The sequence below is a fragment of the Quercus suber genome, unplaced genomic scaffold (assembly GCF_002906115.3).
Source record: "Quercus suber isolate HL8 unplaced genomic scaffold, Cork oak 2.0 scaffold_509, whole genome shotgun sequence".
In the NCBI taxonomy this organism is placed as follows: Eukaryota; Viridiplantae; Streptophyta; class Magnoliopsida; order Fagales; family Fagaceae; genus Quercus; species Quercus suber.
In genome coordinates, this window is record NW_027069958.1 from 420,240 (window position 1) to 434,022 (window position 13,783).

Consider the following 13,783-nt stretch of genomic DNA (forward strand, 5'->3'; position numbering starts at 1 on the left):
GTTGTTGTACGGCATGGGGTCCCCAGGCCCACTTGAGCCACGAACTTCAACCCTACAGTGTGGCCGGTAGTCCTAACCCTTTTGCATGAAGTTGGGCCCTAGGCCTACTGAGGCCATGGGCCTGGGATCCATACCACTATGCTTGACCCAAGGCCCATTGAGCATGCAATATTGGAAGGAGAAGGGAACTACTCCGCATTCATGACCATTGCACATGTGGAGTCCTTAGATGATTTGAGTACACTTGTGAAGGAGCTTGGTGAGCATTTTGATTTGGAGTCTATGGGAATAGTTGAGGAGTTTTAAGATGAGGAAGTTGGAGAAACAGTGGGACTGCAAGAGACTTACAACTCACTCCTTGAGAAGACTGGTGAATATGCTAAGGTGGCTAATACAGCCATTAAGAAGATGAAGAGGGTTGAGGAAGATTACAAAATCCTTCTGGCACGATATAAGGAGGCAAAGTGTGAGATTGAAACACTAAATGGTGAGCTATCAGAAACTTACACAAAAGTGAGATTTCTTGAGCAAAAGGTAATGCAAGCTCATGCCAAAATAAAGAGAGTCTCCTCCAAGAAGTTAGAAGATGTTATTTTACCTCAAAAACCTTCCTCAGACAAGTTCGGGTTGGGTTACACTGGAGGGAGTAGCTTATCAGCCAAGATTGTCAAAGAAGCGAAGTTTGTAAAGGCAAAAGAGTCGGTTGTAGAAGAACCTATTCTTGAGAAAGTTAAGGCTAAGAAGAAGAAGAAAGTGGTCGATCAATGGATGTTTAATAAGTTCCGTAATCAATCAGAAGCCAGATTTGAAGTTAGAGGAAGATCTCTTCTGAGACCACAACGGGGTCCTAGATCGAACCTTGTTTGTCACTTTTGTGGAGTGCAAGGACATACAAGACCCAACTGCCACAAACTGAGAACATTGAATAATACAAGTACTCCTTGGTCATGAGGAAGAAGAAACGACAATAGGTCTTAGGGTGGTGAGCGACCAAGGAGTCAAAACCGTGATCCTGGAATGATGGACATGATGAAAATGATTGGTGCCTTCACAAATTACTTGGAAAGTTTCACACAAAAGTTTGATAGTCCAAACTCTCATACCCAATCCGTAAAGGATATCACCCCAAACGCACGTGACGTGTGGGTGACGAAGGGTGCTCATGCATAAGTATCATAACATGTTCATGCATCAATTCTTCCTATGCTTTGTGAATATGTTTTGTTGTTTGCTTTATGCTTCTGTTTGCTTTGAATTATTGCTTGTTTACTTGTTTCATTTTTAAAATGTTTCTACATTGCTTTTGATCAATCTTTCATTACTTTTATGTCAAAAATCCAAAAACACACAAAAAGTAGAAAATCCAAAAGTTTGATCAACTTTGTTGAGTGTTGTCTCAAAGCATATTTTGCCTTGTACCTTTGTACTAATGGCTTTATACATTTAACGAGCTTAGCTTGTCTCTTATGTACTCATATCATTATGGAAGAAATTCTGAAATCTATGTGATTGTTGCAAATAGAACTTCAACCTTATCATGAATAATTAGTGAATGATTTTGTTGATCTTGAGACATGCATAGACTTATGCCTATATATCTTCCCACTTTTATTTTTTTCTTAAAGAGTTTACCAAATGTAAATCTTAAAATGAAAAGAGATATTGAGCTGCAAAAGCCTATCGCACATACTAGTATTTGACTAGGAAAAAGGGAAAGCGACCAAAATAAAATGTTTGATGCCCAAAAAGCCAAAGGCTAACTCATCAATTTGAAATATTAAAAATTTCAGGCATCTATCTCACAATGAGATGTATTGATTCAAAACGATCAAATGTTATGATGTATATGGAGCCAAATGAAAAACTTCAAAAACTTGTACTCAAGTTTATATGGGAGGTCATATATGCACATTTCTATAATTGAGATGAGTCACATTATTTAGTGCTAGTTGTGTTTGCCTTGATTGAATTAATCATTGAAGCTTCACATTAGACTAAGGACTATCTCATTTTTGATATTCACACACAACACACAAGTCTATGTTCAATGAATGCCATATTTATTTGTGTGATTGTACTTGTTTAAATGTGTTTTTACAAGCTCAATCTTTGCTGATCAAACACAAAAAGATTTTTTAAGTATTTTATCTTGTTTTTGGAAAGTATTTTGTTATATAAAATGTCAAAAATTTCAAAAATAGTGTTGCCCTATTTTGGCGACTCAGTTGCGGGTTAGTCCAGTCGCATGCCCCAGTCCTGAGCTTACTGCGAGATTTTTCGTGGCTTACTGGTGAGTCATGGTTGCAATCGCGAAAAATACTTAGAAAAGTTTTAAAAATTTGAGTTTTTATGGTTTTCGCGGCTTAATGTGACGACTTGTTCGCGGGTGGAAGGTCCAGTCGCGATGGGTACACAGAGATTTTCGCGGCTCCCCTGGCGACTATCTCGCGGGTAGACCTTCCAGTCACGAAAAACACTTAGAAGATTTTTTGAAAATCTTGGTCTTACAGTATTTCGTGGCTTACCCTAGCGACAGACTGGCAACTTAATTAAGTCGCAAAAAACGCGTGTTTTACGTTTTATGGATAGTTTTTAAATTGTTTTTCAGTTTTTCCCTCGAATATCAGTGATTGTTCATCTTCTTCCCAAAATCTCTCTCTCAACACTCCGTGTCTTTTTTCAAAAGCTTTCAAATTATGCATCATGTCTTCATCAAACACCAAGAAGAAGGTATGGGTTTTCTTGTCTTCACTTCATTCTTCATGATTTCATTATTGTTCTCTTGAATCTGGGTTTGTGATGTTGGTTTGTGTTTTGAGGGGTTCGAGCATGGGTTTGCTTAATTTGTTGTGATTGATTGTTTGGGGCTGATCGTTCTTGTTGTTGTTGTTGTTGTTGTTGTTGGTTTTTTTTTTTTTTTGACATTATACTAGTCGTTGTTCTAAACCTTTGTGTTTGATAGATTTTATACTCTTTGGGTCTATGGTTTTTGGAATCTTCTTTGTTTATGTGACTGGGTGTTTCAGTTTGTCTGAAACTTTGGGTCTGTTTAACTTTTTATGCTATTTGTTTGTCTAATTATCTCATCATGTGTGGGGTTATGCCTTGAGGATTTCGCTTGTAGTATTCATAGTCTTTTAGGCTTGTCTCATTGACATTTGCTTATGGTTTTCACTGTTTTTATTTGTTTGAGTTGCTGTGATATATATTGTGGTATCCTCTCTTGGTGCTCATCTATACTTAATATTTTGTGTTGGCCTAATACTTTGTTAATCTCTTTGCAACTAACTTGTTACTAATATATGTGTATTTCCACATACTGTGCTGTCTTGTTGTGGCCCTTTCTGTTTGTTTACAGTTAGCCCCATCTCCTACAAAGAAGAAGACTACTTTCAAGAAATCTGACAAAAGAATGAAAATGGACCCTAACCTATTTAGGTCTATTCAACACCTTGAGAGATATAGGGATTCTTTCTCAAAAGGAATCATCATTCAGGAAAGATTTGTTGATTTCAGGGATTTGAAGGACACCTTCATTTCAGATTGTTTTGAGGGTAGAGGTTAGGAAAAATTACTGAGTTCCAGATTGTTTTGAGGGTAGAGGTTAGGAAAAATTACTGAGTGACCTTCCACTTGTCTGTGAGCCTCTAATCAGAGAATTCTATGCAAATGCTATGATAAGGGAGGAAGAGTTGAGTTGTTGGGTGAGAAGAAAGGAATTTACCTTAGATGCTCATGACATTAATAAGGTTCTAGGGCTTGAGGGTTTGGAGGATTATGAATTTACTAACTACAAGGACAGAATGCTTTCTCTAGACACTGTCTAGACCAGAATTGGTGGGGTTAAAGAAAACAAATGTCTTAACACTTCTAATTTTCCTAAAGATATGAGGTGTCTGACCACCAGATGACTACACTGACAAATGCCAGAGCCATCTTTCTTGTGGAACTTAAGGAGAAAACCTTCATTGACATCAGCTCTCACATCTTTGACACTATAGTGGATGAGACTAGAACTACCTCAAGACCCAAGCTGATATTTCCTAGTCTTCTTATGAGGATTTTCAGAGCAAAGGGTGTTGCAATCCCTCAGGATATCAGTCCTTTGCCTCCTCTATTAGCCATAAACTAATTTACTCTCACAAGGATACAAAGTCGTTTTCTAGGTGAAGAAGTGGAGGATGTCCAAGAAGAAGGGGATCCAATGGAGATTGAAGCAGAAGCTGCATAACAATCAGTCATACCTAGGAGAAGAAGAAAGAGGAGTAGAGCCTCAACTTCATCAGCTATACCTCCTAATGCATTTTAGATCATCCTAGAGAGGGTTGATACACTCAGAGAGGTTCAAAATCAGCATACTGAAAGGATGACAGCAATGCAGGATCAGTTTGATGTACTTTCAGCTAAGTTTGACAGCATCCACACCAACCAGGAGCAGTGACCCTTTGGCCATTCCGGTCAAAAAGTGGGAGAATTTTTGGGGCTACACTTGAGGGGGAGCTTTATTATCATATCTTGTTATGTTTTTAGCTTTGTTACTATGTTTTGTGTTACACTGTGGTTTCAGTTTTTGTTTGGCTAAAACTCTTAGCTCTTGGATAGTTTTATTTTAGAAGTCACTCAGTATATAATATGATGTTATTCAGTTCTCTTTACTTTTTGTTTATGATTTGTACCCATATTGCTTTTGTAAGCTTTTAGGATTTGTTTCTATGCACCTTGTAGGCCTTTAAGGTTTGTACCTTGCTTTTTGCAGCCTGTGTGCTTTGCTATATCAATATTTATAACTAAATGTTATGCATTTCCTTCTAAGTATTGTCACTCTTGTGCCCTTATAGGACTTTATTCCTAGATGCATATACTTCATGTAATATGCATTGGTTGAGTGTTGGTCATTCAAGTGATTTGCCTTTTGTTTGTCAGCTTGAATGTCTGGATGTTCATTCCAAGTGTGAATGAGCATTGTGATCACTTGGTTATGGTGATTGCTTGTTTTGTTCTTGCCTTGGTTTATTGCTTTATTCCATTGTGCTTGATCGCATTGTGCTTGTTCCATATGCATTATAAGTTTTCTACATACAATGAACTTATTGTGTTGTTGTGTTTTAGGAGTTCTTGTTCTTATGGTTCTAAAGCTTCACAGATTCTAGAGTTAGGTGTGAGTGAGTTTTCCAACTGTTCCCAACTCACGCATTAAGTCTAGAGTTTATTTTAGGGTTTTGTCACAAAATAGTCAAAGGGGGAGATTGTAAGGTTGAAATTTATCAACCATCTTATTGGCTTTATTCCATGCCAATTTGCTTATAATTTAGCACTTAGTAACCCTGTATTTAGGTGGGATTCATATAAGGGTAGTGTGTGAAGAGAGTGTGAAGAATTGCTCATCCTTGTGCAAAGAAGCAGAAACTCGTGGCTAGGACTCACGACTGACTCACGGCTTGCAAGCCGCCAAATGCTGTGTATGTGAGAAGCATGCGGGAAGGTGAAGGGTCACGCTAGCTGTCGCACTACAAGACAAAAGTCCCAGGTTGGCCAGGCCATTACCTCGCGACTTGAACTCGCGACTTGGACAAGCTGCGAGGTCAAGTCGCCAACTTACCCTGTTTGGCAAAACCTGACTCTTCGTATTCCAAACACACACCACTATATATAGACCCTTATACCCACGAAATCAAGAGAGCTTCCAGAGAGAATTTTGTGAGAGAAACCCTAGAGAAAAACAAGATTGCCACACCCCAATCTTCACTAAGAGACTTTTTAAATTCCTCTACTCTTTTCCTCTCCATTGATACATCCTTGAGAGATACTTGACCAAATCTTTATCTCACCACACCCATGTCTGTGAGAAGGTACATTTGGTGCTAAGGGAAGCAGTTTGGAAGGGACCAATGACTATTAGTTGATGCTGTGGTTTAATAGCGAAATCCGGTAAGCTAAAGAAGAAATAGGTTCGGCGCAACCTTGTTGGAGCAAGAAGATTGGAGGGCTTAGGTACACTGGGTAGATTAGGCTTGGAGGGTCTTCTGCTGTTCATGTATCCCAACTACATTTTTTAGTGGATTATTTACCCCTTGGAGGGCAGCGGAGAGGTTTTACGCCGAAAGCTTCGGTTTTCTCTTTGACAACACATCACATGTTGTCCTTGTGTTTGCATCTCTCTTGCTTTATCTTTTCCTTTTATTTTCTGTTATGGCTATGATTATAATTGGCTTATATTGTTTATCAATTCTGTATTAGGCTTATGTTCCTGTTCCGCACATTAATTGTTTGATAATAAGCTTGAAATGATATTTTGTAATTTGGGGTCTAAATGTTCAAAGGTGTTTTACATGCATTTGAACTTTCATTTTTAACACACACACATGGGAGAAAAGAGAAGGTCTTAAAAAAATTGACAGTGGTGTATATCCGAAAGAGCCTAACTCTTGGATACATACACAAACTTTAAACCTCTTTTACTCACACTCATTTTCTAATGTGGGATTAACCCATTGTTTTTTATTTTGAGAATACTAAGTATTTTTAACACACGCACACACTCGGTGAGAGGGGAGAAGGTTTTAACAGAGGCGTGCTAATGTTTGTCTCGCCAGCAAAGGGATGAGGGTGCAAGCTAGGAAGACAGTGGTATTTTGAGGAAGGGGTGAATCCGAGAGAGAGTGAATAAGGGACTTATAGTTGACACCTTTTGCATTGAAGAGAAAGTTAGATGAAATATGCTAATGATACATCATTTTCACAATAATTGATTTGATGATTTAAATTTATGATGGTTATATCATAAATGTGTGACGAAAAGCAAGGTAGTCGATACCATACCGTACCGGCCGGTACGGCCGGAATTCTTTGTATCGGTCGATGAACCGGTACCGAAACACCTTCAAAATGTACCGCTCAAGATACCAGCCTATACCGGAGAATATCGGCCGTACCGGAGTATACCGGACGTTTCGGCCGGAAAAGAGAAATTCGGATGGTACCAAAACTAAAAGGAAAAATAGAAGAAATGCATGATTTGAACAAACCCCAGTGCAGCAAGTTGCCACCATATTGACATTATCAATTAGATCTTCTTCTTCCTTTTTTTTTTTCTTTTTTTTTTTTCTTCTTCTCGTCTGTTGTCCTTCTCCACTGCTCTGATTTCTTCTCTTTTTTGCTGAACAATGAACATTGCTATGTGGTTTCTCTTTCTTTGTTTTGTATCTTTTATTTGAAATTTCCTAAGCCCTTTTACACGTGACCAGCCTTGGAAATGTTGAAAACTTATATTTTTTTAATAAAAGATGGGCTGAATGGTTCAACCTTTGCTTCTTTTTCAGTTTTGAGTAGCACGTTATGTGATGCATTAATTGCATCACATCAGTAGAACCTTTTAGTTTTTTTTTTTTCTTTTTTTCGAGTAGCAATTTTTTAGTTTTTTTTGTATGGAATGAACAATTGAAGTAATATTTTATAGTAAACAGGGATTTTTCATGTAATGTTTTATAATAAATAGAGATTGTGTGTGTGTGTATATATATATATATATTAAATATATAAAATAGCGGTAAACCCGAAACAGTACATCGGTATTGACCGGTATCCGAAATATATCGTACCGCTGACTAAACCGTTACAGCCTCCGATACGGTATTGACTTCCTTGACGAAAAGTCCAATTTTGTTGGGAAATTTAGACCTCGGTTGATAAAATTAACAAGTTTTAAATCCAAGTTGTTAATTAGATTTATTATGAATAAAACTTGTTGAAACAAACAAACATCAATATCATGTCAAAATCATGCACCGAATAAATAAATAAGACAAGATATGATGACCTAGGAAAACTAATGAAACAAACTAGTTTCACAATAAAAAACCTAGGGGGAAACCTTCCCGAAAAGCAATCCACTATAGTAAAGAAAAGTTTTAGATCTAGTACAAAACCTTTGTCCCTAGGCTTTATAATCCCCATAGAAGAACTTACAGTAGAAACCTTCTATCGCTTCAGAACCTCTGAACTCTTTAATATATGAATGCCATCCCTTGATGATGCACGAATCCCAGTACGTGACTAACCAATTGCGTGGATCTCAGTACGTGACTTAATTACCAACTAGAAGAAGATGTTGGTTGCAAAGCTCTTCACTTCATCAACAATGAAGATCAAGAAGCACTTGGTTACAAAACCCTAAGGCGCAAAATGTAGTAGCTTCCTTCAGAGAGAATAAGACATCGGTCACCTTCTGCATATGTTCTCATTGTATTCTCTTGTGTGACGACCTCTAAAATAGGTCTTATATAGGTCTAGAGTTGTGAGGAAAGAAACCCTACATATACATGTCATCATGGGCCGAAAATCATATTTGAAAATCTAAATTCCCGTAACCTCGACAGATAGCCAAGTGTCGAGGAGGTGTCGAGCTTTAAACTTCGACAAATACAGCTATCGAGAGAAGTTATCGAGGAGCTGTCGAGGGGACAAGAGGTTTCTCAATCGATCAACCTAGCTATTGAGAGGTGTCGAGATTACGATAATAATCAACTGAAAAGCTCGACAGATAGCTTAGTTGTTGAAAGGTGTCTAGCAGCTATTGAGCTTTAAAATTCAGCACTTTCTCACTTGATTCTTGGACAGACTTGCATAGTTTTAACACTTGAACTTGAAACAAGGTTTTTTGAAGTGTTAAACACATCTTAAATCTACCCATATACAAATAAAGTGCATTTTGTCAAAGGATTAGCCAACTACATAAAATATTGACATAAGTACCTGATAAGTGTAATTTTTACATGATTTTTATTATCCTCTTATTTATTAAAATTGTTAGTTTTCCTTTATTTCTTTTGATTTGATTTGATTTTTTTATTTATATTTATCTATTCATTTGTGCTTTGAAGGAATGAGAAGAGCAAGGAATCAAAGGAATTTTGTACAAAATCCAAGTCCAATTCGGATTAGGATTCCAGCCTGCACATTAGTTAGTATTTTCAGCATAACTTTGGGCTCAGATATCTAATCGAGATGATTCAAGTTGGGCTGGAAAGTTAACTTAAAGGGCTACAACTTTGTAGTTTACCAAAAGTCCGAATTCTGACGTTAAATGGGCCAAAATCGTCGGTTAAGTGAAGCCTAAAAATCTGGGATTTTCTCCAAACTGGAATAGGATTCCTTGACCTATTTAAAGGCTCTTTAGGGTAAAAAGAAAAAAAAAGGGGAGAAAACCTGAGAGGAAAAGGGGGCTGCCGCATTGAAGATTTTTCTTTTAGGAGTCTTTCTGAAGAGGAGGATCTGAGGGCAAAGGCGAGAGCTTCATGTTGATCAACCATCAGATGAAAGACATAAGTTTTATTTGTTTTCTTTTCAGTTTTATTATGAACTAAATTTTATTTTCTAGAGCGTTGATGTAGTCTAGCAATGAACACACAATTTATATTCTGAATTATTTTATTTTTAATATTTTCATGATTGAGTGTTTAATTCTTATTCTTAATACTTACTATTTTTTACGAATTATGGTTTGATCAATTGAATTACAATGAGACCGAGAGGTGATTTGTTATTTTAGTTCTAGAATTAAACACCATTAGTTGAGCGAAAGTAGAGATGCTTTACCGCGACTAGTGTGATTTTTCAAAAAATTCAAAGTACGTAATGAGTCTCCAATTAATTAAATTCACATAGAGATATGGAATTGTTAGTTGAATATATTTTTAATATTATTCGAGAGAAGATATTGAATACTTAAGGAATTTTTAATCATCAACGGGAGATTATTAGAATTTAATAATTAGGAAGAATAAATTGTGTGGGATTTGTTAGGTGAAATCAACTGCTCTAGATCCATTCTTATCATATTTTTACACTTTTAGATTTTACGCTTTGTTAATTTTTTATTCATAGATTTATTTTTATTAAATAGTTTAATTTAATTCAAATAGTAGAACGTTCCATCTATTTTCGATTTTCCAAATAGTACTTAATTTAGTAAATTTTGGTATTTAATAAAATAGTTAATCCCTGTGGGTTCGACATTCGTTTTCTAAAAACACTTTACTACTTGTTACGATTCTGTGCGCTTGCAGATTATTTTACGCGAACAAGTTTTTGGCGCCGTTGCCGGGGATTAACTATTTGTTATTGATATTGGTACTAGCTAGATATTTACTACTTTGGATTTTATTTTATTTTATTTAATAAAAAAAAATTAGGTGCATCTGAGTTTGTTTTCTTTCTTTTCAGGAAGTAGAAGTGCATGCCCCGATCTAAACCATTAGACCATACAATCTTTGATCCTGAAATTGAAAGAACCTTACGTCAGCTCAAGAAGGAAAAGAAGAAAGAGGCCAACACATCTCTATCTAAGATGGCCGATCAAGAGCAAAAGGCGTTAAGGGATTATGCTATGCCCTCGGTAAATGAAGCTACATCGAGCATAAGGAGGCTAGCTATACAAGCCAATAATTTTGAGATCAAGCCGGCCATCATTCAGATGATACAGCAGACTGTCCAGTTTGGGGGCTGTCACAAGAGGATCCTAATGTCCATATTGCAAATTTCTTGGAAATTTGTGATACTTTTAAACATAACGGAGTGACAGATGATGCGATTCGACTAAGGCTTTTTCCCTTCTCACTTAGGGATAAAGCAAAAGTTTGGTTGAATTCTTTGCCACCTGGCATCATTACTACATGGGAGGAGTTGGCACAAAAATTTTTAGCAAAATATTTCCCTCCCGAGAAGACAGCAAAGCTAAGGAATGATATCACCACGTTCATCCAATTTGAGGGTGAATCATTATATGAAGCATGGGAGAGGTACAAAGAATTATTGCGAAGGTGTCCTCATCATGACCTTCCAGCATAGCTTCAAGTGCAAACATTCTACAATGGTCTAGGAGCTACAAACAGGTCTATGGTTGATGCAGCAGCTGGTGGAGCTTTAATGAGTAAAACACATGAGGCAGCTTATGAACTTCTGGAAGAATTGGCATCCAACAACTATCAATGGCCTACAGAAAGAGCAATGCCAAGAAAGGCAGCTGGAGTTTTAGAACTTGATTCTATTACCTCATTGGCGGCACAAATGGCAACTTTGTCTCAACAACTAGGTAAAATGAATGTTAATGCTATTCAAACTAATGTCGTTTGTGATCATTGTGCAGGAAATCATTCAAGTGTCGATTGCCAAGTGGGAAATCCTTTTGCCCAATCGAGTTATGGACAGACAAATTACATGTCAAATTTTCAACGTCAAAATAATCCATACTCGAACACGTACAATCCTGGATGGAGGAATCACCCAACTTATCATGGAGCAATAACCAAGGGCAAGCTAAACCACCTCAGCAATTTCCACAGCAAGAGAAGAAGCCGACACTTGAGGACATGTTCATGCAGTACATGCAGAAGACAGATGTGGCGATCCAAAACCACTCAGCTTCAATCCACAATCTTGAGGTGCAAATCGGTCAGCTCTCAAGCATGCTCACAGAGAGGACTGCAAGAACTTTGCCAAGCAACACTGTCACCAATCCGAAAGAACATGTAAAGGCAATATCATTGAGAAGTGGGCGAACATATGAGGAGCCAAAAGTAACAAATGCCAAACAAGATAAACCTGTGGATAATGAGGAGTCAAAGATGAAGGAAGTCGAGTCAGAGATGAAAGAAATGGAGCAAGCTGAGAAAACTAAGGAGAATGAAAGAGCTTCAAAATACAAAAAATCCAGGGAAGTTACTTTTGAGACTTATTCTCCTTCAATTTATGATCCACCAATTCCTTTTCCGCAAAGATTAAGAAAAAACAATGTGGATGATCAGTTTTCTAAATTTCTAAGTATATTTAAGCAATTGCATATTAATATTCCTCTCATTGAAGCTTTGGAACAAATGCCTAAATATGCTAAATTTTTGAAGGATATTATATCAAAGAAGCGGAAACTGGAGGAGCATGAAACAGTAATGCTGACAGAGGAGAGTAGTGCAATCTTACAAAAGAAGCTGCCACCTAAACTGAAAGATCCAGGGAGTTTCACTATCCCTTGCACTATAGGACAATCTTATTTTGATAGAGCTTTATGTGATTTAGGGGCAAGTATTAATCTAATGCCTCTCTCTGTTTTCAGGAAATTAGGTCTTGGAGAAGTAAAGCCGACTACTATCTCTTTACAATTGGCGGATAGATCCATTAAATATCCAAGAGGAGTCATTGAGAACGTATTAGTAAAAGTTGACAAGTTCATCTTCCCGGCTGACTTCATTGTCCTTGATATGGATGAGGACGAGGAGATTCCTTTGATATTGGGTCGACCTTTCCTTGCGACTGGGAGAACCTTAATTGATGTCCAGCAAGGAAAACTTGTTTTGAGGGTCGGAGAGGATGAGGTCACTTTTAATGTATTCAAGTCTATGGAATTTCCTTCCGAGACACATTCTTGTTTTCAAATAAGTGACCGAGACATGATCATGGCCGATGAGACTTGTGCAATTGATTTTCAAAAGTTACCACTTGAGGTATGTCTTACTCGCTCTACACTTGTTAAATTCAATAATGAAGAGGTTAAAGAGTGTGAAAGATATTTGGAGGCTACACCACTCTTTCCTCCTTCAATGCAACCAAAAGTGGAAGACCTAAAATCATGTCAGCCAACATCTCCACCAGAGGAACCTCCTAAACTTGAGCTCAAACCGCTTCCATCAAATTTAAGGTACGCTTTCTTAGGCCAAGACTCTACTTTGCCAGTTATTATTAACAGTTCTTTGAGTGATGTAGAGGAGGAAAAGTTGCTGAGAATCTTGCGGGAACACAAAATGGCTTTGGGTTGGACCATCTCTGACATCAAAGGAATTAGTCCTTCAATTTGCACACATAGGATTTTAATGGAGGATAACGTCTAGCTACAGACGTTAAATAAAGCGCTTTTGGGAGGCAACCCAAGTTTTTTATTTTTATGTTTATGTTTTTATTTTTTCTTTATCTTATTTTTTTTTTCTTTTTTTTTCTTTTTCTTTCATTTTGTAGGAATAAAGAGACCAAAGAAATCTTCAATGGGTACATGGTTACACCTCAAGGAAAAATATTCAATTAAAAATCAGGGGAGCATCTCTTCTCCTTTCTCATTCTTTTAATTACTTTTTCTTCCTTTTTCCCATTGAGGACAATGTGAAATTTAAGTTTGGGGGAAGGGAATTTATTTTATTTTTAATATTTCAAAAAAAAAAATGCCTATGATAAGACTATGGTTGAAATTTCTTATAATTTTTAGGAATCATTCTCATTGCTTAAGTCCAGTTGTTAATTCTTTACTTGATCTTGTTTAATTTGATATGATCATTAATCATTGTGCATACCTAGAGAAGTTTTATGTGAATTTTGTAAATTTGGATGATCTCTACTTATTCTAGAACTTGTTGAATAACTCTCATGGAGAAATCTTATACAGAATATTACTTGGAAAGTGATTTAGGCATTCTTTGAATCAATTGAGCCTTTCAAGCTTACCTCTTTATTATCTTTATCCCTAGTTACCCAATTGATCTATTCTTACACTGGGTTGAAGAAAAGAGAAGATATATGAGTGTTTGAAAAAAAAAAAAAAGTGCATATTTCTTGATTATCTTATACAGAATATTTCTTGAAGTGTTAAACACATCTTAAATCTACCCATATACAAATAAAGTGCATTTTGTCAAAGGATTAGCCAACTACATAAAATATTGACATATGTACCTAACATGATCAACATATGTCCTAATAATTTCCCCATTTGGCAATCCGAGACAAAACCACAACAAACAAATGA

General features: G+C 36.7%; 1 non-coding gene across 1 annotated transcript; it reads right to left on the reverse strand.

Annotated features, from left to right (window-relative positions):
- Positions 1-10,728: 10,728 nt before the first annotated feature.
- Positions 10,729-10,835, reverse strand: LOC112021392 (small nucleolar RNA R71). Its single transcript, XR_002883847.1, has one exon. It is a non-coding gene; the product is annotated as a small nucleolar RNA R71 (small nucleolar RNA).
- Between the last annotated feature and the right edge of the window lie 2,948 nt (positions 10,836-13,783).